General features: G+C 36.9%; 1 protein-coding gene across 4 annotated transcripts in view; it reads left to right on the top strand.

Annotated features, from left to right (window-relative positions):
• ADGRL2 (adhesion G protein-coupled receptor L2) overlaps positions 1–24,621 on the top strand; it is a 682,398-nt gene that overhangs the window by 18,344 nt on the left and 639,433 nt on the right. Inside the window, exon 1 of one of the 4 annotated variants that reach the window (XM_054683492.1) lies at positions 2,320–2,336. The exons of the other annotated variants lie outside the window; for them this stretch is intronic. The gene's annotated coding sequence lies outside the window, so the exon portion shown is untranslated. Of the gene's footprint in view, positions 1–2,319; positions 2,337–24,621 lie in introns of those variants that run through there. 4 annotated transcript variants of the gene reach the window in all.

Raw genomic sequence — 24,621 nt, 5'->3', positions numbered from 1 at the left:
GGCTGAAGTGAGCCATGATTGCGCTACTGAACTCCAGCCTGAGTGACAGAATGAGACCCTGTCTCAAAAAAAAAAAAATCTATCTATCTATATAATATTTTTAAAATTATATATTAAAAAGTTATATATAAACTATATATGTTAAAAATTACATATACCCACACACACTTTGGAAGTAGTATCAAGAGAATTTGATGATGGATTGGAAAAGAAAGTAATATGCCAAGCAAGACCCACTTTTTCTGGTCTGAGTAACCTCCCTGAGCTAAGGGGGAGGTGAGGAAACTTTTTTTTTTTTGAGGCAGTCTTGTTCTGTCACTCAAGTTAGAATGCAGGGTCTCAATCTCGGCTCACTGCAACCTCTGCCTCCCAGGTTCAAGCGATTCCCCTGCCTCAGTCTCCCAGGTAGCTGGGATTACAGGCGCCCACCACCACACCCAGCTAATTTTTGTACTTTTAGTAGAGACGGGGTTTTACAGTGTTGGCTAGGCTGGTATCGAACTCCTGGCCTCAGGTGATCCACCCACGCCGACCTCCCAAAGTGCTGGGATTACAGGCATGAGCCACCAGGCCCAGCCGGAAACTTTAAACCAGAAGTTTAAAAGCCTTGTTTTGGCCATAGTACCTTTGAGAAACCGGATAGACTATTTTTATATTATTTGAGTGAATATTTAGTAAGTTGTCCATTAGAAGAGACCAGAATTGCTTTGTGTTCTGTAGAAGAGCAGATCCACAGCCACAAATGTCAAGTTTACACAGAGGTGCACTTCAACCCAGTCCACGAAAGAACTGTTTTTAAAAAACTAGACTGTCCAGAAACCTGCCTTAGAAGAGGGTAAGTTTCCCCTCACAGTACCTCTTCTGGCAGAGTCAGAAGTCTACCCGACCTGTATTTAAAAGATGTCTGCACTGTGTGTAACACTGAACTGGAGTCTTTTTCAACACTATTGTGTTGAATTTCAGCTATAAAATTTTAAGACATTGAGAAAACAAAGAAGATTCTCTCGTAGGTCACTGCAGGTATTTGGTAAGTCATTTAATTGTTGATTGCTACTGGGCAAGTCCCTCACACCTTTCTACCAGAAGGGCGATTGATTGCATCAAGCAGCTATTGGCTATTTACCAAAACATGCACACTTTCTCTCCCAGGTAAATGAAGGTCAGCCAGCCCCACACCCAAATGAATCACAGAGGTTAGAAGCCAAGAATTCTCTTCCGATATAACTCTAAACTTGCCTCATGCAAACGTCTTTAATTTGCAATGGTTTGCTTTCATGTTGTGCTTAAACTTAGCTTCAAGCATCCCTCTCAACCCAGCACTCCCAGACAATCAATACCCACAGACGTATAGTCATTTGAGATGATATTCAACTCAGTTGTCATCCCTGCTCAACCCCAAGGCTCACAGTACTGAAGGGCTCTACCCCCAATAACTCCATGGAGAATGAGAAATGGTGATGATTTCTTCTAGGCCCAGAGGCCCAGAGGATCTCACTAAGCATTCATACCACTTGCCAGCCAGAGCAATGATTATTTTTTTCCCATTGGTAGTGCTTCAATTTTTCCAAAAAAACAACCTTAAGAAATTTAAGAAGATTCTTTAGTGTGGACTATATAAATATATACAGGTGGAAAGTTTAAGTTTGTCATATCTTGATGTGTGATTACATATGGAGAGTGGGAGAAGGAATCAGCCACACAACTAAGCATCCCATGATAGATACTGTGCTTAATCTGAGCCAGAGATTTGAGGCAAAGCATCTCAGTCCTCTGGAAATAAAGAAAGCTTTTATTTTCTTTTCCATAGACTTTAGTCTTCAGTAATAATTGTGTGCTTTGTGATTGTAGCTCAGGAATAGTACCTATCACATTAGAGTTCAATTTTAATATATCTAGAGCTCTTTAATAAGACCGTCTGTTAAGACTAGGGCAGTGACTGATTAATAAGTTGGTTCAAGTAGACTTTCATTCAGGTCTCAGTAATAAGTGCTCTGTCTATTTGATAAATTTCCACACTAAACACAAACGTTGTTATTTGTCATATACTAACTGTTTTAATGGACCATTCTTCATGATCTTTAACAACCATCAATTGATCTCTAGGACTCCAGTGTCACACTGCAATCCAGCTATGTTCAAAGAATCTAAGTTTAAGTGAACTACATACAAAAGAAGAAAAAAACACATTAATTTGCTCTGGGGACAGAAATATATAAAGCACATTAATGAAGATGTGAACAACAAGAAGTGACTCAGGGCTGTTATTTTTCTCCACAGCAGAAATACTGTAATCAATCCAGACAGTTATATCTTCAGTTCCTCAGGTTTTAATAAAGGTAAGTCTAAGAATTCTATTTAGACTTTCAGACCATTACATCTTGAACCGTCAGAAATAATCAGATATGTTTTAAATCAGCTAGGAGATAAACTGATCGATTTCATCCTTGTAAAACATAAACTCTAGAGGTAGCTTAATTTTCACATTCATCATTTGTGATTATTTTTCCAGTTCCTCTTTGCTTTAAAAACTACATCAAACTCAGATTTCCCTGCAGCGGACTGGCAGGCCTAAGCCACTTAATACAAATAAAGCCCAAAATGCTTAGAAATGAAATGAGTTGTTTTTTAAAGAGGTTCAGGACATACACTTATGTCCTAAGAGTACAAAAGGATATGCCTCTTTCTTTATCTGATAGTCTCCGGTGGCAACATTAGCACATCGATGTTTTGTGCATTTCATACATAATGCTCCATGTGATTGTAAAATCCAGACTGCAGAGCGGAATTAAGTTTGCTGAGAATGGAATGGGACGGGAGGAAGGACATGTGCTATTGAGAGAAATCATCCCATTCCTTTATCTTCTAGGAGATCTGCGGAAGCCTTTCCTTTGGAAAGTGCTCAAAGACAGATCAAATGTGATAATAAAGGTTCACTATCTGAACAGGTCTGCCCTAGAAATAGTGCTTTGGAAATTCGAGGTGGAAAGAAAGGCAGTCTGTGCCAGAAACTGATTAAATTTCAGTCATCTATCCAAAGCAGTCCCTGGTTGCTTGTAAAATGCTCCATATAATTACAGTAACTATGGGTTTTAAAGGAATTTACACATTAGCCTTTATCATGGGACTTTCTTTGTGGGTGCATTTCTACTTTAAAATCAATATCCCTAAAATAAACTTTAATAAGATTTATTAATTTTATCTATGTGGACCTTTAAAAAGTCAATATCAAATATCCTTCTTCAAAATCTTCTTGGCATTTGAAGAAGCTTAGATATAATCAAATGTCATGCCCTCTGTATGTTAAATGATCATTGTTCTATGACTTTGCTCTTGTATACAACTTAGCCCTCTTTTAAACTTTGAAAGAGTTGTGAATCAATACTAAATACCATTTAAAACGTATAGGTCATCCTGATACATGATCTCAGTACCGTGGACAAGGCCCATTAGTTGCTTCTTGAGCTATTATCTTGCTCTGCGTTAGATTTGAATAACCCACAGAAGTCATTTGACAGCCCCCAGCCGACCCTGCACCATGGTGGCTAAAATCACTTCTTTGAAACAACCTGCAGGCCTTTGAAACAACCTCAGGGAACAAAAAACAAAAAGGCTTTTAGAAAGTAGTGTCCCAGAGAAGAACACGACTACACTGCCTTTCATTCAAAGTGCCATAAGGAGCATTGACAGGATACCACAAATTTCAAACCTTTTTCCTTTCAGAAGAGACTGAGTGCCAACATTTCTTTACAGTAAGCTTCAAAAGGGAAGAATTTCTACCAACTACATACTCAGTGGTTTGTTGGTATGTGGCTATAATCTTAATCCAGAGAACAGTAAATTTATAATTTTCATTGGAGGGAAGAATTTTGAGGAAACCATAGTTTAAGATCTTCCTTGACACCAGAAGAGTTCCATCAGTAAATCATGGAGGAAACATCGAATTGTGCTACCCACTAAAAATAAAACCTGTTTTAATGTCAGACATTTGTAAAAGTAAAGGTCAAGCTAACCCCCATCCCTAAAATATAAGCCTCAGTACTAGGTTAGAAGCTTATTGATTAGGTCTCTTTTTTTCTGTCTCTACCCTACCCCAGTAATAGTATCTTGGAAAACTTATTATAAAGTGAATTCATAATATTGAAACAGAACTTTACTGGGAGTCATACCTTAAAAAGATAATTTTATTAGCTGAGGTAAACAGTGCATCTTTCCACTCAGATAAAGAAGACTGTAGAGAACGTTCAGATACTTTAACATAGTTAGCTATGTTAAAGTATCCTGTGGTAAGGATCACCTCAATTCCAGTATCTTTATCCACCTAGTGCAACAAATAAGCTAGCTCTAGCCACCCCACTCTTCCTCCTACACACAGAAAAATGCTATTTGACACACGATTGAATCAAAACATCAAAGGGCACAGAAGCGCTTAATTATCATTTTATAGTCTGCCCTTTAACTGGACTGTTTAAGAGAGATTTTCATTTCCTTTGTTATTAGCCAGTAAAGGATATTTTACATGATCTCCAAAAATAAAATCTATCAACTTATTTAGGATAGAGTTTAGCTGCTTTTAGTGCAAAACCCAATTAACAGTAGTAACTTAATTCAATTAGTGGATTCTTCCCTGATGCAGAAGAAGTCCAGAGTTTTCACGATTATAAGCCATCCATGTTCCCACTGTCTAACTGCTCTGCCACTCTGCATGCATAGACTCTATTTTTTGTGAGTGCTTGCAAGATAGCACTAAAGCTCCAGTCATTATGTTCACTTTTCCAAACAATAGGAAGGGCAAGGGAGTAAGGGCCTGTGGAGTCATCATACTGCATTCATCTCAGAACACCCCACCCCCAACCCCACCAACCAATCCAAAGACTCATCTTTATGTCTCATTATCCACCCCTATTTTGAAAGGAGGCTGAGAGACAGTTTTGTAGACAGACATATTGCTGTTTCTGACAATATAGGAAAGCTGCTACACAGGAAGAGGAGAAGAATAAATATTAGGTGAACAATTAATAGTCTCTGCTCCACAATCTAAATTTACTCCTTAATATGCTTCTGAGGTGTCTCATTTTGCAGACCTGTGACCTAAAATCTAATGAAAATATTTCTCTAAAAGCTAAACGGGTATTCTGTTAGCTAAGATCTTTTAGCTTCATATGTCTGCCTGAGCAGCATCATACTTTAGAAAAGAAAGCTCTAAATATAAAGTACAATTTTAAAATAATTTGATTATATCAAAACTGCCCAAACCACCAACTGTTTTTTAGATGCCAATTTATTTTTCACTTGTGAAACTTTGAGATGATAGGCATCTAAGGTTTCAGCAACTGTTATTTCCAAAGCTTAAAAGAATCAGAGAGGAAAATTGCTGGTTTCACACTATAAAATGTCCCTATTCTGCCTCAACTGAAACATTATCGTTACCAGTACATTAATATATTGCTCTAGAAATTGCAATCTTTATAGATTAATTTTCTGACAGCTCTGCTGGTATAGATTTACTTCTTTTGCTTTGCACATTTCTGATGATCAGATTTTAATTTGAGTAAAGGTGAAATAGAAAGAAAACTCTTATTTTGATTAAATTGCTCTTAAGTAAATGGCAGTATTTTCGGTCATCCAAGAGGCTTTTTCATTTCTAGCTGGTATTTGCCATATGCTAATAAACTAGAACATCACAAGATTAATGTCTATTAAAATATGAGTTTTCCTCACCATGGTTAGCATCTCATCATCATGATGAGGATGACCAAAAGTACCTGAAATATGTTGATGTATTATAGAAAAATGGGGTCAGAAGATAATCTCAAATACTGACCCAATGAGGATTAATTCAAACAGATTTCTAAAACTGTCACATGTCACTGAATGAAACACATGTGATACACTGCCTGGCCCATGACATCTGCAGGTCATATCTGATTAAAGAAAAGCAAGGTCACACATTTCTATATCAACATGTATGCACACTTCCTTGGGGAATGTTCTACTGCTGGGGAACATACAGAGAACAAAACTTTAATTTCTCTAACTACAATCCAAAAATATCTAATGTATCTTACTTGATCAGAGTCAAAGTATGCTTCAGGGGTTACTTATCTGGAGAATTTGTATGTCCTTGGGTCAGGAATTATTCTTTTAAACTGGAATATCTTTATAATTCAGCCAAACTAATGGATCTTTCCTATTATACCATGGCATTATCATCTAGGTACACAAAAGCTGTTAACACATGGCATACTTAATCACCATTACTACAAGCTGCCAACAGATGCATCAGTCAACAAATCTATTCTAATTGTGTCCTGGAAAGAAGTGTTTCACACCTTTGGAGGTTGACATCTGCACCAGGCAGAAGTGCAAAAAAGTGTTTAAGGTCCACATTTATGGATACCTGATAGGTGCATTTGAGAAAATATGAACGTTGCTCAACGGATGTTTTAAAGAACACAGAACACATATTAGTAACTATGACTGTTAACATTTTAAAGTTTAACAACAGATTAATTTGGCTGATAAGTACATATGTGACTGAATCATAAATTTCACAAGTGCTGGAACCATGTCTTAAACATATTTGCATGCCCCATAGTGCCTGGCACAGTGCCTGGTAAATTGAATGCTCTCAATAAATATTTGATGATAATGAGTATTTTATTTTACATCTACATCAAACCAAAACATCAAGCTGATGGAAAGGGAATTTTTCACTTCTAGATTCCTTTACTCCCTTATACTCATACCGTGTGTAATTGCTTTTTAAACATCAGACAGTATGAAATTTTCTAACTAAAAAGAAATATGCAAGAATGCAAAAGATGATAGAGAGAGAGGTTTCACATTTGCAAGTAAAGAGGATCGTTTTGGAAATACTTCATGTTATTACTTAGGATCTGAAATAATGATTAGATAAGTTTTGACCCTTTGGGGGTATGTTACATTTACTTTGTATTTTGGGACCATGGTATCCAGGCAGTAGAAATACAGACAATGATATATCAAGTCACAGGCATGATACAGCAATAAATAAGTGCTCATCTTTTGCATGATTACTGCCGTACTGCTTTGCTATTATATTTGTTTTCCTCAAATAATTATTAGCTATATATATAAATAATAAACTTTACTCCCTCGCTACTGGAAAATGATGTTTGACATTAAGGAAAGGTCAGGTATTGTGAGTGGGAAACCACAATGTGCATTGCCTTTAAGGATTATTGAATTAAGAGGTACATATATTTGACAAAGTATAGAAATCAAATAGCTACCATGTTAGCAGTGCCATTTTACATGCCATAGATTTATTGATCATTTAATAATATTTTTAACAGTTAAAACTGTGAGTACTTAGTATGCATTATGATGTAAAGTGTAATATCACACCCTTGAAGATTATATGAGAGCATTTTAACTAGGGTAAATTAACCAATTATTTGGACATCAGATTGGAATATAACTTAAACAAAGGTGTTTAATTTTAGAAAGCACAAAAAAAATTAAGTCACTTATGTCAGTTAATTTGTATCTGTTGACCTAGGGGACAAGTTAAATCAATATTACAGCTACTTACACACAACAACACAAACTCTTTCCATGGGCCCAAGTTGTATTTTGACGTTTGTATGTGACAAATGGATTCTGCAACTCACAAGGATGCTTATGCTATAGATGTCATGATAGAAGGTTTCCAGATGAAACGAGAAGAAAAAAACATTTTTTGTCCAACTCTGTGCCTTTCACTGAAGCGTAAAATCACAGCATAAGTTTTATATTCAGAAATATCACAGGAGTGATCAAAATAAATATATGTACTCAAGGTTCTAGAATATATACTCACAACTTCATTTTTTTTCTGATAGACAACACAACTTCTGCCCTTAATTCTGGAGTCTCCTATTTTATTATTAGTATATTTGATCAGTAAAAGAAATATTTTAGCAGAGCTTGGAAATCAAAAAACATAAGAACTTTTATAGAATTTTCATAAAATATTTAATATGCCAATCAAGTTGTGTAAGTACCTCATGGGGGAAAATTGATTTATATTAATCAAATTTAGCAGTATCTATGTTCCAAGAGCTTTGGGAACATTAAATTCAAACCTCCTCATGGAAATACAATTTAATCCCAGGTAGATGTTCTTGTTTGCCATTACCTGAATGATTACATGGCCTTTGAAAGTTACACAAGGTTGAAATGTACCCAAAATATTGGACTCCTCTGAGGAAACATGTATAGAAATGTACAACGATAATACTTTTATTCAAAATTGAACCAAATACCCCTAACATATGTGCCTTTCACCTTATTTTCTCTAGTAATACATCAAAGCAAGAAAGTTTTAAAAAGAGAGAGGGATGTAGAATTTCATATGAAATTTGAAAGCATGAGTTCACTTTTTGTGTTATTGTTTTGTGTTTTAAAAGTATATGTTTTTCTTTACCTTTGTTTTATTTTTTCCCATTGGACAAAAATGTATCATAATAAGACTGTGATATTTTACACTGAAATGAGTTTAAAGTTTATACACTAGGAAGTTCAGCGACCTGGGAATTAGGAAACTCGTTTCTGAAATAAGCTGTACCACCATCTGGTCGTATAACTTTGGGCAAATCATGAAACCTCTCTAGACCTTGTAGATGTTGTTCACAATGTTGTAAAGTGAGGCTATTGGAATAAATCATTTAAAAGGTGTTTATGTTAAGGCTTTCCTTAGCATCTACCAGAGTGTAACCACTACACAGAGGGACCCAAAGAGAAATACCCGGACCTGGACTTTTTATTGCCGACCTGGGCTTCTATCCTAAATCTGCTCTCCTACTTAGAGAAAGTGGACTGAAAAAAATGTAGAATTACCGGAGACACCTTTTATGGTCCCTTATTAGAGTCAAAGCATCCAACCAGAGGACATAGCCCTTTAGCTGCATTTATCCTGGGCACCTCCTTGACTTATTTATTTATTTATTTATTTATTTATTGAGATGGAGTCTCACTCTATCGCCCAGGCTGGAGTGCAGTGTCACCATCTCGGTTCACGGCAACCTCCGCCCTCCAAGTTCAAGTGATTCTCCTGCCTCAGCCTCCCGAATAGCTGGGATTACATGCACCTGCCACTGCGCCTGGATAATTTTTTGTATTTTTAGTAGAGACAGGTGTTTCACCATCTTGGCCAGGCTGGTCTTGAACTCCTGACCTCGTGATCCACCCACCTTGGCCTCCCAAAGTGCTGGGATTACAGGCATGAGCCACAGCACCTGGCCTCCTTGACTTTCTTTTTAGCATTTCAGAGCTGGGAGGTTCCCTAAGCAAAAAAAAAAAAAAAAGTCCTTACTTCCAAATGTAATGGAAAGTTATAGTGTTCTGTGGGAGTCCACAATTATTACTGTGATGAGATTGCTATGATGCAGTGGTGGTGGCATGGTTGTAGTGGTGATGATATTGACGAGAGTATGGTCCCTAGAAGAATACAAAATGCATTATTGGTAACTTCATTCAATTTACTTTGATAAGAGTTTGCTCTCAATCTCAGCCTGGTACCTTTCAGATCTGCTGGAAACTTGATCTTAGACTTCCTAACCTCCATAACTTTAAGAAATAAAACAAATAATCCAGTTTATGGCATTTTGTTACAGCAGTTCAAATAGACCAACACAGGACTTTTCCTGGTAGTTTTAGAATAGCATAATGGTTAATAGCACAAGCTCTGAAACCAGCTAGCCTGTGTTTCATCTGGTTCTACCACTTGCCAGCTGTGAGCCTACATAGGTTGCTCATCTTCCCCATATCTTGGTTTCCTTTTCTATAAAAACGATACTTATATCTTGGCCATCATGTGAACATAAATTCAATAATGTGTATATTACATTTTTTCAGATAAACAAACTCTCAAAAGGGTTAGATATTATTAACTACCATTATAACCTATGATCCAGTCTTCCTGTCATATTAGTTTCATTTCTTTTAAACATTTTTCCAATTTCAGGATGAAAGGTTAGAAAATGATTTCTGTGTTGCAACTTTCCCAAATATATCAGGATATTACCAGTTTAGTGGCTTTAAAAATGCCAATTTTACAGTTATGATTTTCTAGCCATTAAAATTGATGTTACATAAATACATATTTCTTCAAAGGCCTTAATAAAACAGAAAACAAAAAGCAATGAAAATGGTTTGTTAACATTTACACAGGGCTGCCTATGAGTAGTGAGATTTCTGGTAACTTTTACTATATTCTTTCCTTGTGTATGACCTATTAACACTTTTATTTTCTCAGAATTGGCACTTGTAAAAAGTAGTTGCTCACCTCTGCCTGAAGTCATTATCACACATTGATTATCAGTCAGTACCTTAGAGGAATTAGTTGCCAGTCAGGGACACTAAGAATCCTCACAGGATAGATATTTGAAGGACAGCAGAAGCTGAAGAGCAGGGAAAAGTGTTTTCAGGAAAAAAGAAATAAAGGTGTAAAGGTGTCTTTGGTGTTGATTAAATACAGTGGGCTATGTCAAGGGCTTCACATGTTCCTTTGTTGCAGTATATTTTCTATTACCAAAAATGAGCCTTCCTTACCTGAAACTAACCATCACAAATTCCTCCTTTTAATAATGAAGTTAGGTAACTTGCCCAAGGTTGTATCTATGAAAGAGCCAAAATATAAAACCAAATGAGTTTGAATCTTATAATTCTTCCAAGGCCTTCTGAATCATCTTATAATAACAAGATAAATATGTGTTTTTTAATATTTGCATATGCTTCTGCAGTTAAAAATACTTTTTGTGAAGTATTTCACCTAATCCCCACACATACACACAAAAATATCCTGTTGAATATCATTATACCATTTTACAGATGAAATTGGAAAGCTCAGAATGTGCAATTAATTTAAAATCATATTGCCAGAGCTGTATCTTAAATCAATAATTTCTGACTCGGTCCAGTGTCTTTCCAGTGTACTATACTATTTTCATTCATTAGTTATTTACACATACAAAATATTGAAATGAAGTCTACACAAGCCAAACCCTCACCCCCAAACCAAAACTGTGATTCTTGTTCACAAAAACACATAATTTAGTGTGAGAAATAAAATATGCATTCACAAAAGAACTAACCCTTTTCAGAGTACAGATGAACAAATACAGGATTAAACATAATTTCCATGTATGATTCCAACTGCCCCTTAAACATTCCCCACAACTCCATTTTCCCTAATATCTAAATCAGTCTTGGAAGGAGGAACATAATGTATGCATTTCTTTCACCATCTGTCAGTTTTCACTGATTTGGAGATTCATCCCTTCCTTTAGTTATTCTACACGTATTAAATCCTACTGATAGCCAGACTCCTGTGTACCACACAGTAGGGCTATATAGTGTTTTTAAAAAAAAAAAAAATAGCACTATCTTTCCTTCATGGAGTTTACCAACCCTTGCAGTGCTTAGTGGAAAATTTCTACTTCAATCAATAGCACCATTAGTTGGAATCTAGATTCCAAAAATTTCCTAACACTTCCTTCTCTTCAGCAATTCCCTGTTTTAAGTGCAAGGCTGCTTTAAGTGTAGCTGTTTGTAAGACAAGGGAGATTATTATCAGACACCCATTGTGATGACCTTCACTTACCATTCTTCTCATTCCTGATTAATGTTCAGTGGCCTTGTCGGAGATTCTCCTCTACAATGCCAGCCTGACACTTCCAGATATGTTTCACCTCCCTTCTTTGCCTGCACCACTCTGACCAGGATTTCTGGAAACCTTTTGTGCAAGCTATAATAATGCTTCTTTTTCTAAATATACTGATAAAAATATGAATGCGACTGATTGTGATACTAATCAAGGATTAGAAAAGGGAATGGTTCCACAGCAGCCCATTTTAGCCCTCTATTTCACTCATGTTGATGAGGAATAGTTTTCTAGTTTCAAATATTAGCCAGGTACAGAACCAAGTGAGACTGTAAGTCTTGGTGGAGACAGTTAACTGTGTCCATTTCCTTGATCGTCCATCTGAGTTAGGACTGTTTCTTAATTGCATTTGTAATATTCTTGTGCTGATTGCCCAGGTCCCTGAGGATCGCCAATGTGAAGTGCACTAGACCTATATATGTATGGCTGTCAGTGCACAAAGTTTCTAGTTGATACCATAATCCAAAGGAGCAGGGAGAGCACTCTGACTCAGCTGGGGTGTCTGGATGGCCTAATCCTCCTCTGGAAAGAGTTCATAAACTTTTTCATGTGTCATTCTGATATGGACAGGAGGCAGGGAAATACTGGGTAGAAGAGGGCAGTCCCCGGTGAGGGCCCCACCCTCGAGCCTGGACAAGTGGCCCAAAGTGAGAACTTTACCTCCCCATTTTCCCACTCGAATGTTACCTTTTCAAAAACCACCCTGGCCTGCCCTGTCTCCCATCTTGTACCCATGAAAACCCCAGGCTCCACTGGCAGAGGAGCAGCAGAGAAGGAAAGATGAGAAGAAGGAGCTTGACATCAGCGAGGAGCAGCAGAGGAGGAAAGAAGAGAAGAAGGAGCTTGACATCAGCGAGAAGCAGCCTTGACTTCACAGGGACAGCTTGACAGCGGGACCTCAAAGAAGAGTTCAGCTGGGGATAGTCGATTTCCAGGGGAAGACTAGCTTCCCACTCCATCCCCTTTTCAGCTCTCCATCCCTTCCCACCTTCCAACAGCACTAAAATCCCTGGCATTTATCATCTTCAATTTGCTTGTGCAACCTGATTCTTCCTAGATGCCGAACAAGAGCTTGGGATACAGGGGGCTGTCACACTGAGCTGTTAAACGCGTAAGACATTCACGGATGACAAAGCTAAAAGAGCGCACTGGAACACACACCCTCTGGGGCTCCAGGGGTTGTGGGTATCCCCCTAGATGCTGCTGTGGTGCGGCACAGAGTCCTGCTCCTGCTGGTGCCCCGAAGCGCTCATCCCAGCCCCTGCACTCGCTCACCTTCGTGCTCCCTGTCCCATGAAGGATTGAGAGCTGTGGGCTGAGTAAACAAGCCACCGCCTTCATGAAGACCGTGAAAGCATCAGACAAAAATTTCCTGTTTCAATTCTAGCATTATGAGAGCTCTCAGAGAAATCATCATTTGCTTTATGTTAAAGAAGACCAAGTCTTCCCTGTGTTTTCATGGTTGCTAATATATGGTCTTCTTTCAAGTTCATCACCAAGTTAATCTCACTGTCCAGATCTACATTTTTTGAAGACCTCCATTGGTCTACAGGATTTGTAGACAACCAAAAAATTGCTAAAGAGAGTTGCCATTTATCTTACACCCTGGCAGACTCTTTTTTTCAGTAATTCTTAAGCATTGGATTGTATCAACTAACCAGTTCCAGCCCTTTGAGGTTCTGTTAAGTGCACTTTGAATTCTGTGAATTTGCTGAAGCCTTCAGTCAAATAATTTGAAAATAGGGGTACAAATAGGGTCAGAGTCTTTAGGTCAGAAAAATATTACACTCAAATTTCAATTCCCATTTTTTCCAATAACCTTCTCTAAGTAGAACAGTAATATATATATTTGTTTTATACAATTATTTTAGAAATTGTCTAAGCTAAAAGTGGTATTGACTTACTACAATTCAGACTACTCTTGGCCCAACGCAGTGGCTCACACCTGTAATCCCAGCACGTTGGGAGGCCTAGGGTGGCAGATCACCTGAGGTTAGAAGTTCGCGACCAGCCTGGACAACATGGCAAAATCCCGTCTTTACTAAAAATACAAAAATTAGCTGGACTTTGTGGTGCCAGCTTGTAATTCCAGCTACCCGGGAGGCTAAGGCCCAAGAATCTCTTAAACCCGGGAGGCAGAAGTTGCAGTGAGCCAAGATGGCGCCACTGCACTCCAGCCTGGGCGACAGAGCAAGACTCTGACTCAAAAAACAAAACAAAGCAAAACACAAAACAAAACAAAAAACTACTCTTAATATACAGGCAGTTAACATTTTCTTGGTATCTAGTCTGGCTCAGGCACTAGGATATTAACTGATACCACAAGGATCAATGATTACATGGTGTCTAACTTTGAGATCACAGTAATAGAAATTAAGTGAGTTAACTAAAAAAGAACAAAGAAAATACGGATCCAAGAAGGTCTTTTACAACGGCAGAAGTTACTTTGTGCTAACTTTATCATAAACTTGGAAATTTAATAACAATTGTTAATAATTGCATAGTATTCACCATGTACCAGATATGTTCTAAGTGATTCTTTATCCCTGGAAAACATTGCTATTCCTCTTCTGCAAATGAGGAAATTGAGACACAGAGAGGTAATGCCACTGGAGTAATTCCAGACAACCCAGAAACTGAACCCGGGCAGCTTGGCTTCAATGTCCAACCTCCTAACAAGTTTTATGGTACAGCCTCTCACTAAACTCTGCTCTTGACCACTGGGTCTTCAACTGCCCTCTTCTTTCCCCTGTTTTGAAAGTTTTACACTTTTCTTATTCTCTTATCTCATTACACTATTATTATTGCCTGGAATGCTCTTCTTTCATCTGCCTTGTGGCACTAACTTTTACTCAGCATACAAAACTCAGTTCATGGTTTACTCTCTCTCTTGAATGTTTAGTCTAATTTAGAGGTACCACCTCTAGATTCCCATAGTGTCTTGTGAATATGTATCTGTATAACTAATATTTGTTGAGCATTGATATGTGTTAAGAGATAAGGCCTTCCCATGGATTATTTTGTTCCATCTTTGCAACAGGCCTATAGGGAAGGCGCTCCATTTCACTGAAAGAATATTAGGACATCGTCATAATTAAGGAAACAGCTTAAGGTTAGAATTAATTAATTAATAGTAACTGACAATGTCAAGATTCCAACTCAGACAATCTGATTCCCAATGCCTTGCTCTTAAGCATCATACCCATATGTGTGTTGCATACATGTGCACACACACACAAAATTACAATCACAGTACTTGCTTCATTTGCATCTCACCTTTACTGAAAGCACCTTGAGAGTCAGCCATGTCTTATTTTATTTTGTATTCCCAGTTCCTACCACAGTGCCTAGCAAATAAATACAGCATAAAATCTTAACTTCTGTTAATCTTTCTTATTGTACCTTATTGGTCCCTTGGGGTTGTTTTGTTTGTTTGTTTGTTTGTTTGTTTTTCCTTTAGTCCTTCACCTGATACTTATTTTATGTTGTTTCCCAGGACTTGAAACCTTAGCCTTTTCAGTCTCTCAAGATTGACTACTATGGCATTAGCTCCCACCTGTTATACACATGATTTCCAAATTCAAAGGACCTGTACTCTCTTGGAATTTATCCTTCTCTATACCTTTGTACATTCTGAACCTTCTACCTGGAATGTCTTTCTTTCCTTTCTCTGACCTAAAAACTCCAAACTTTTCTTCTGGTTTCAGCTCAGCCATGAGTTCTCTTAAGTTCATATGTACCTTCCTCTGTAGTTCTTATCTACGTTTCTTTGGTAGCATATTTTGTGAATTGCATCATATTACAATTATGTTTACCTGTATCCCTTGACCTTAAGAGATTCTCAAAAAGAGCTGTGCTATATTCATTTTGGTATCCTAGTTTCTGGAAGAGTATATCACAGAAAGTGTGCTCAGAAAATTCTTTAATAAATGAATGAATGAGAAATCTGAAGAATATGTTTTTAATCATACTATATTTGCAAGAGGGTGCTTTTTATTGGGAAGCTATGTGTTAACATTCTGTCATTTTATAATGAAAGTAATTTAAAGATAGCATAAACAAACAGTATGTTATCTCTACTTCAAATATAGATTTAATGTAAGGAGATTAATATTTTATTCTGTCTTTGTATGCCTTTTCAATGTGTAATTAACAGTAGCAGGACACATTTAACCTTATCACTAATATCCAAGCTTCTGCTTTTTGAAGAGTCAAAATCCTTTGCCCAACTTGTGCTTGCCCCAGGTCACGAGTCCACATCAGTGCTTCTGGTACAGAAGCAATTTTTTCTCTTTACTAGGGTAGCAGGGTCATCTGATTGGACTTTCCATGGTCCTGGCTGAATAGGAAGGGAATTAAATTGCAGTGTCAAAGGAAATTACTCATTCTAAGAAGAATTCACACATTATCTATGGCCAAAACCATCTCTGACACTCATTTATGATTAAAATTAAAAGTAAGAAAGAAGAGGCAGTTTGGCAGCACTTCTATGAAAATAAAAATGTGAGGACCAAATTAAATCGATGGTGCTGGTCTGTGGCACACCAGATAAGAAAGTGGTTTTCTCAGTGGTGTTTTAGAATTTAGAGACATACCCAGTGAGACAGGAGAGGAAATGTATGCTCCAGTGTAAGTTAGTCTATACAGAACTTCCTTCTAGAACAAACCTTATTTAGGTTGATGCCCAATAAATTCAAGTCACTCAGACATTCTCTCATGGAAAGTTGTGAGGGAGCAAAGGGTTTTTTTTTTTTTTTAATGGAACCTTAAAGATCTTAAAGGAGAAACCTTCTCTAAAACAAGCCCATTTTCCACATCGTCAATGGGCATGCACTGCTCTTATTTTATTTTTGCCATAGTCCCAATCATATGTTTGAAACCTATCACATGTCTAAGGTAATCGACGGTTACAAAGAATGGTGGAAAACATAATTTCTTGATAACATATCCCTGAAATAACATGGAGTTGAGGTCAAAATGTATCCTTTAAGACATTTCAAAAGTATACAGCCTGGCTTTAAAACTGTGCTGAATCCTTTGCCTATAGAGGAAATAAAATTAAAATGTTAGATTTAAAAGGAAACTCAATATTGATTATTAGAAGTAAAAATATATTTTTTTGAAAGGCCATGGAACTATTTTAGTTCCTGGAATAAATATAGCAGCAAAGATAGTTTAAAAGAGAAAGGCCTCTAGATTTATTTAAAGACATGTCATCTCTGTGGCCTCTTCACAAAGGGCAGACAAAACAAAAATGATTTATCAGTAGGGCTATTTACCTTTCAGAAAACTGTGATTTGTTTTTTTGTTTTTTATGTAGGCCTATTTTTATACTTTTATTTTATTGCCTGGTACTTAAGCACTTAAGAATGTTTTTCTTCAAACATCAGATTTCTCAACCTAGTAAGCATTTATATTAGCCTTATAAAAGCAAGCTCTTTTCAAATTTGAAGTAACAGTTTACTATTTATTTCATTCTGATTTTTAAGCATTTTAATGGAAGTGATACTTACGTTACTCTCATGTGACCATACTACCAGATGGTTCTACCTTTCTATAAAAACATGTTTGTAGAGCTCACTGGGAGTTACATATATTTGTGTATCTATGATGTACCTGCCTGCTAAAGCTCATCAACACTAATGAAGAATTAGTACCAATTACTCTAGTAAATGCTAGTAACTGCATTTATTTTAGATCAAAATTTGAACTAAACAAATACAAATTCAAATTCTAGGTTTTTATATTTCCTTTAGGAAGTGTGAATTCCAATGAAAACTATTTATTTCCTGAGAAATAAATAGAAGATGGGTAGTGGTTACTATTTTTCAGACAAATGTATTCAATGCAGACTGTGAAACTGACTGTGTCTATGAGTGGAACTAGACTTAGTTAGTGACAGTCAGATTTCCAGAACACTGAACCTGTGAAACAAAGATTTTTTTGGATCCTGCTATAGGGCTAGAATTATAATACAACAAGCATAGGTATTTAACAACAGATAACCATTTTAAGAACGACCAAAATTTCCCGCCTGAATATTTCCCCTTGGTAAGATTATTGTCATAAATGCCCAAATGAAGCTACTAAAAATATTATTTAAATGTCCATATGTTTTAGATCCTATATTGAGTCCATAGAAATTACAACAAATACTGAGGAATTAGAGTTACAGTGGAATTAATCAAATCAAATTAAATCTCCATTCCAATTGTATCATGTACCTTTGACAATTTTCTGTGCATTTTTTACGATCTTGAAAGAAATCAATTGGTCTTGTCTGAATTTGACTGTGCCACTAAATGATATCAAGCTATGTCATCACTATGATTCTTGGATCAGTCTACTATTTTACAACAAATGATAGCTGGAAAAAGATTCCATCTGGCAATTTAGTCATAATTTTAACCAAGTACCAGTGGAATTCAAATTTACTTTGGTCAATCACTCTAATAGGTTTTAAAAAATCAAAGTAATCTAATAAATTTCAATTTTCCATTAAGTAACTTATTTTTCTTAATTTAGTTATTAATACACATATTAAGTATCTTACATTTAATATGTTATTTTATCTTTTAACAGCATGATGAGGTCAATATTATTTCCACACCTTATAGGTGAAAAAATCAAGACTCATAAATTTAGCCAACTTTTCCTCTGACACACAGCTAATAGGTTGGGGAATTTAGATTTGGGCTCAATTCTTTCTCTTTGCAAAGTTCAGCTCTTTATCCCAACACCAGTGTTTTCCAAACTGCACTCTGTGTTTTTCTAGAAATGTCTGTCAATAGATACTCTGAGAAAAAAGTATGCAAGTAACTTTTTTTCCTAAAATAAATCTTTTTAATGTATACGTAAAGAATATAATAAATTCATGCTTACTATTATTATACAACAATCTTTCTCTTTTTTTTCTTTTCTTTTTTTCTTTCTTTCTTTTTTTTTTTTTTTTTTTGAGACGGAATCTCACTCTGCTGCCCAGGCTGGAGTGCAGTGGTCCAGTCTCGGTTCACTGCAACCCTCCTCCTCCAGGGTCCAAGCAATTCTCACGCCTCAGCCTCCTGAGTAGCTGGGATTACAGGCGCGTGCCACCACGCTAAGCTAATTTTTGTATTTTTAGTAGGGACGGGGTTTTACCATGTTGGCCAGACTGGTCTTGAACTCCTGAACTCAAGCAATCCCCCTACCTCAGCCTCCCAAAGTACTGGGATTATAGGCATGAGCCACTGGGCCTGGCCAACAATCTTTCTTTAACAATAAATTGTTATATTTATAATTGTGTGTACAATAAAAACATGTTTTAAGGGCCAATGAAAGATTAGCACAGCATTCAGAACTATCATTTCCTTGTGTCTGAGCTTAGGCTGCTATAACAAAATACCACATGCTAAGTGGCTTAAACAACTAATCCTTATTTCTGATAGTGGGGTAGGCTGGGAATTCCAAGATCAGTGGGCCAGCATACTCAGTTTTTGGTGAGGTTCCCTTCCAAGGCACATGGCTGTCTTTTCACCATATCCTCACAAGACAGAGAGAGAGAGAAAGAGAGTGTGACAGAGAGAGAGAGAAAGAGAGTGTGACAGAGAGAGAGAGAGAGAAAGAGAGCATACACTGGTGCTTCCACTTCTTCTAAGGAAACTAAATCCAATTGCTGGGGCTCCACCTTTAGGACCTCGTCTGAACCTAATTACCTCTCAAAGTCCCCACCTCCTAATACCATACACCTGATACATTTGGGAGTAGGACTTCAACATATAAATTTTGAGGAGACACAAGCATTCAGTCCATAACAGCTAAGGTGGCAAATAATTATGTGGTAGTTTAAGGGAGTAAAACACAATAAACTGTAAGTTATTGTCAATGATCTGGTTTATGGATTTCGTAGTAGATTGACATGTGGTCATTATAGTACAAAGAAAAAAATTTTTTTCTTTTTGAGACAGAGTCTCCCTCTGTTTCCCGGCCAGAGTGCAGTGGCGCAATCTCAGCTCACTGCAACCTCCGCCTCCCAGGTTCAAGCAATTCTCATGCCTGAGCCTCCCAAATAGCTTGGATTACAGGCGCAACGTCACCACGCCCTAATTCGATGTTCTATGATAGCACATTTGTAGCCTGAGATTGGCCATGCTGTGAGTATTTATAAACAGAAATGGCAAATGTTACAAATCAGGTTTAATTTATTGTTTTGTTAATTGTCTGGACTTAAGAAAGTGACACAGAAAATGTTAATACAGCAGATTATAGGCCGGGCACAGAGGCTCACACCTGTAATCTCAGCACTTTGGGAGGCCGAAGCATGCGGATCACCTGAGGTCGGGAGTTCGAGACCAGCCTGACCAACATGGAGAAACCCCATCTCTACTAAAAATACAAAATTAGCTGGGCATGCCTGTAATCTCAACTACTCAGGAGGCTGAGGCAGGAGAATCACTTGAACCCGGGAGACAGAGGTTGCAGTGAGCCGAGATCATGCCATTGCACTCCAGCCTGGGTGACAAGAGCGAAACTCTGTCTCAAAAAAAAAAAAAAAAAAAAAAAAGCAGATTATATTTAAAAGTGTGTTTTGTCCAGAACTGTTACATCAGTAACATAAAAAATCAAGGAAATATTTTTCTCATATTTAAAAACTATTAATTTTCCAATTTGGCAAAGAAGCAGCTCATGCTATTGATCAAGTGAAGGTCCAGCATATGTCTTTGTTTTTTCACTTTTGTGTTATTCATTAAGGTAAACAAAAATATTAACCAGCAGTTTCATCAGAACTGTATTCATTCATCAATAATAAATTCATTCATTCATCAACTTTACTCAAAATCTGATTTTGTGACACTGTTGAAAAATTATAAAAACTGTTCATGAATTTTTGAAAGAAATAGTCACATTGAAGTATAGGTGTGTAACTTTTATAATAAATAATATTATATTTTTCATTATTGATAGAGTTAATGCTACATGGCATCTGGCTTCTAAGTGATCCAAGAGAGGAAGAACCAGTGGAAACTACATGCTTTTTATGACCCAGCCTTAGAACTCACATAGTATCTTCATGAAACAAACCCAAATATAGGGCAGCTCTCAAAGAATGGTTAGTTATTAATAGATGCAAGTCACTAAGCCTGGGCCACCTCCAAGCCTAGGCTGCATTCTCTCTCTCTCTCTTCCTGGTGCACTTATCCAAGGTGATACATTGCCATTGCATCTCAAGAACAGCTACCAGTATTCCACTGATACATACGCATTTTAAAGAAACCCTCTGGCCAAATAACTTTTGATAGCCATGCATTCTGCTACATTGTCTCATCTATTCTTATCACCACAAAATTAATCCCTTCCTCAAAGTAACTGGAAGATTAATCATATTTTTGTTAAAATATAATAAAGAGAAGTGATAAATTATCCATTAATATTAAAATAAAAAATACAGATATAGAATAATTTTCACTTTGTAAATATTAATGCAACAGAATCTGTACAGCACCTAGAAAAAACAGGTGAATTGTTTTAGTCAACTAATCATAACTGTCCTAGATTCAGAATTATTTTGTGAAAGAATGAGAGAAAAAGAGAGAAAGAGAAAGGCAAGAAAGAAGTGGAAAGGAAGAAACTATATGTAAAAACGTAAAAATGCTTAGAATATTTTTCATTCATATTTTAAAATTCACTAGTAACAATATAGATATTCAATTGATATTATGAAGTTTGAAATATTCATTATGTATTATATTCACTTAACTAAGTACCATTTCAAAAGGTTTGAGCTTTTGTTGAATCTATTCTGGATTCTGAATTTTATGAAAAAATAATTTTTTAATATTTCTAGCCTCTATTGTCTCACATTTGATTTTCTATGGCAAGATATAGACAGCAATAGCAAAACTTTGCCTTTCCATAACAGTATCCACAGTGAGTTTGTAAAAATACTGTTAACCCAAAGCTAAGTTGCACGCTGATAAATATTAGAAATATTGACAGGTATTTGGGGAGTGGAGGATTAGGTAAAAGGGGAAAGAGGTGGAGACACTCACATGAGAATAAAATACTTTCTATAAAGGCTTGCAAAATATTTGCAAAATGAAAATTATCCATTATGCTTATGTAGAAATAAGTCAGAGTCACATTTTTGCAATTGCTATAATCCTTTGGGCTACTGTGAACACCCACTCCACATCTACAGCATTACAATCTCATAATCAGAAGGAATAATTTGGTAAACCATCTTTATCTCAAGAATATGATCTTTCAGCTCAGTATAGTCCACATCCCAAATTTGATCATGTCAGCATCAGAGGCTACTATTAACTTGTGTCTCCTCAAAATTTATATATTGGAAGCCTAACCCTGCATGTGACTGTACCTGGAGATAGAGACTTTAGTGAGTAATTAACATTAATTAAGGTGATAAAAGTGGAGTCCTAATTCAATAAGACTGTGGCTTTATAAGTAGAGAAAGAGATCTCTCACTTTCTCTCCCCACTCCCTACCCCTCCATATGATGGCACAATGAGAAGATAGCCATCTATAAAGACAAGATGAGAGCTTATACTCAGACAAAGATCAGAAACTGAAGCAACTAGCACCTTGATCTTGGACTTCCCAGCCTCTAGAACTATGAGAAATAAATTTCTATTGTTTGAGCAGAGCAGTCTATGGCATTTTGTTATGGTAGTCTTAAGTGACTAAGATTTTGATACCAAGAAGTGGGGTGCTGTTGTAACAAATACCTAAAAATGTGAAAGTGGCTTTGGAACTTGGTGTTGGGTAGAGGCTAAAAGAGTTTTGAGGTGCATGCAAGAAAAAGCCTAGATTTCCCTGAAGCGACATTAGATATACAGACATTAACACAATTCTATTGAGGGCTCAAAGGAAATAAGGAGAGCTGAAGAGAAAGTGTTCATGTTCTTATTGAAGATATAGTCACAAATAGAGTGTTGGTAGAAATGTGAACACTAAAACCCATTCTGGGTTGGGTGCAGTGGCTCATGCCTGTAATCTCAGCACTTTGGGAGGCTGAGGCGGGTAGATCACCTGAGGTCAGGAGTTTGAGACCAGCCTGTCCAACGTGGCGAAACCCTGTCTCTACTAAAAAACACAAAAAAATAGCCAGGTGTGGTGGTGTGTGTCTGTAATCCCAGCTATTCAGGAGGCTGAGGCAGGAGAATCGCTTGAACCCGGGAAGCAGAGGTTGCGGTGAGCCTAGATCATGCCACTGCACTCCAGCCTGGATGACAGAGAGAGACTGTCTCAAAAAAAAAAAATTTTTCTGGTGAGGTCTTAGATAGAAATGAGGGACAGTTCATTGGAAACCAGAGAAAAGATGATACTTATAAAATACGAAGGAGCTGGACTGAATTGTTTCCTAGTATTTTGTGGTAGAAATTGCAAGCAATGCAATTGGATATTTAGCTGAGGAGATTTCTAAGCAAAGTATGGAGGATGCAGCATGGGTCCTCCTTATGCTTATAATAAAATGTGAAGAAGGAATTGTTAATCAAAAAGGAATCAGAACTTGGATATTTAGAAAATTCTTCATATTGCAAAAAATGAGAAAACTTGTTTTAAAGAAAATACTAAGGTTGTGGCTGAACGAACAGTTGATAAAAAGATCATGGATGCATTTCACGGACTTAATCAGGCATCTCTGCAAAAGCCAGGAATACAGATGGGATAGACCAGCAGAGACATTGACAGTTTTAACTAAAAAGGGCAGAGAAAGGACAAATGCAAGAAGGCTATTGGGCTTCTTGGATTCTACAGGCCTTAGACCCTAAAGCTATTCAGCTGGGAATGTGCATTTCCCAGAAAAGGGAAGAATGAAACTGAAGATGAATCAAAAAATCATCAGGCATGTCACTCCCACCACAGGCCCAGAGGGCAAGGCTACTTCCTCCTTTGTTTCAGCCAACCAGGTAGCCACCACAGAGGCCAAGTGAGTAGGACCACCCCACAGAGCTGAAGAAGCAGAGCTGCACTGCAGAGCCATGGGGTGATGTTGACACCCCATAAGCCTGGACAGCAAAGCATCACATCGAAGAGGATTACCCCCAAGCCTTAACATCTAATGGATCTTAGCTTCTCCTGTAGCTAAGAGTCTCTAAAATGCACCTCCCCAACAGACACACACACATACACACACACTTGTGTACAAACACACATCCCTGATTTAATTCAGATGTTCCTGGTGTTTTAAAACAAGGCAACGACAAATTCGTCCTCTGGTAATCAGAATCTACTTTTTGACAGTAGCCTTTCTCCTTCCCGTCTGCTCCACTTCTCTGACCAAAAAAGGTACAATTCGTATTTTGGTTCCAGAAAGGGAGTGGTGATATGGGGAGGGGGTTGTTGAAAACAATTTTATTAAACGCTTCAGATGATTTCTCTGAACTTGGCTAAAAGTAAACATGAATTGAGATGAAAATGCTTGAGTTTGAGAGCCAGACCTTAGAAATGTTAATAAAAAGAAAGAAAACAAAACCAAGAATAAATAGCACCACCACCACCAACAACAACAAAGAAAGGTCTAACAATGAATAGGTTTCAAAGACTTCTCTTTCTTGCTGTCATTAAAAAATAAAAACGTTTTAAAATTAGGATGATATAAAATATGAGATGGCTGACCAAGCCTTTCCAGTGTAATACTGGGACACAGTTAACAATTACATTATATAAACCAACCATCTGAGAAGAGATGATAATTAAAGTAATGCATCTACATGCTTCATTGATTTATGAATTTGTTTAATGATTCCTGTTCAGAGTAGCAAAAGCTATTATGCATTCACTGATTTTAAGAGAAAATATATAACTGCTTGACCTTTTGCTGCACCAATGGAAGTAATCTGCAGTAATACTCCAAGAGATTCAGTCACACTGATTTTTGATTACACTTAAACCATATATATATTTCCTTCATTGAAAAAGTTTTATGATTGTATATTCAT

The sequence above is a fragment of the Pan troglodytes genome, chromosome 1 (assembly GCF_028858775.2).
Source record: "Pan troglodytes isolate AG18354 chromosome 1, NHGRI_mPanTro3-v2.0_pri, whole genome shotgun sequence".
Lineage (NCBI taxonomy): Eukaryota > Metazoa > Chordata > Mammalia > Primates > Hominidae > Pan > Pan troglodytes.
The sequence above is the reverse complement of the archived record's forward strand: the minus strand, read 5'-3'. Positions and strand labels throughout refer to the sequence as shown.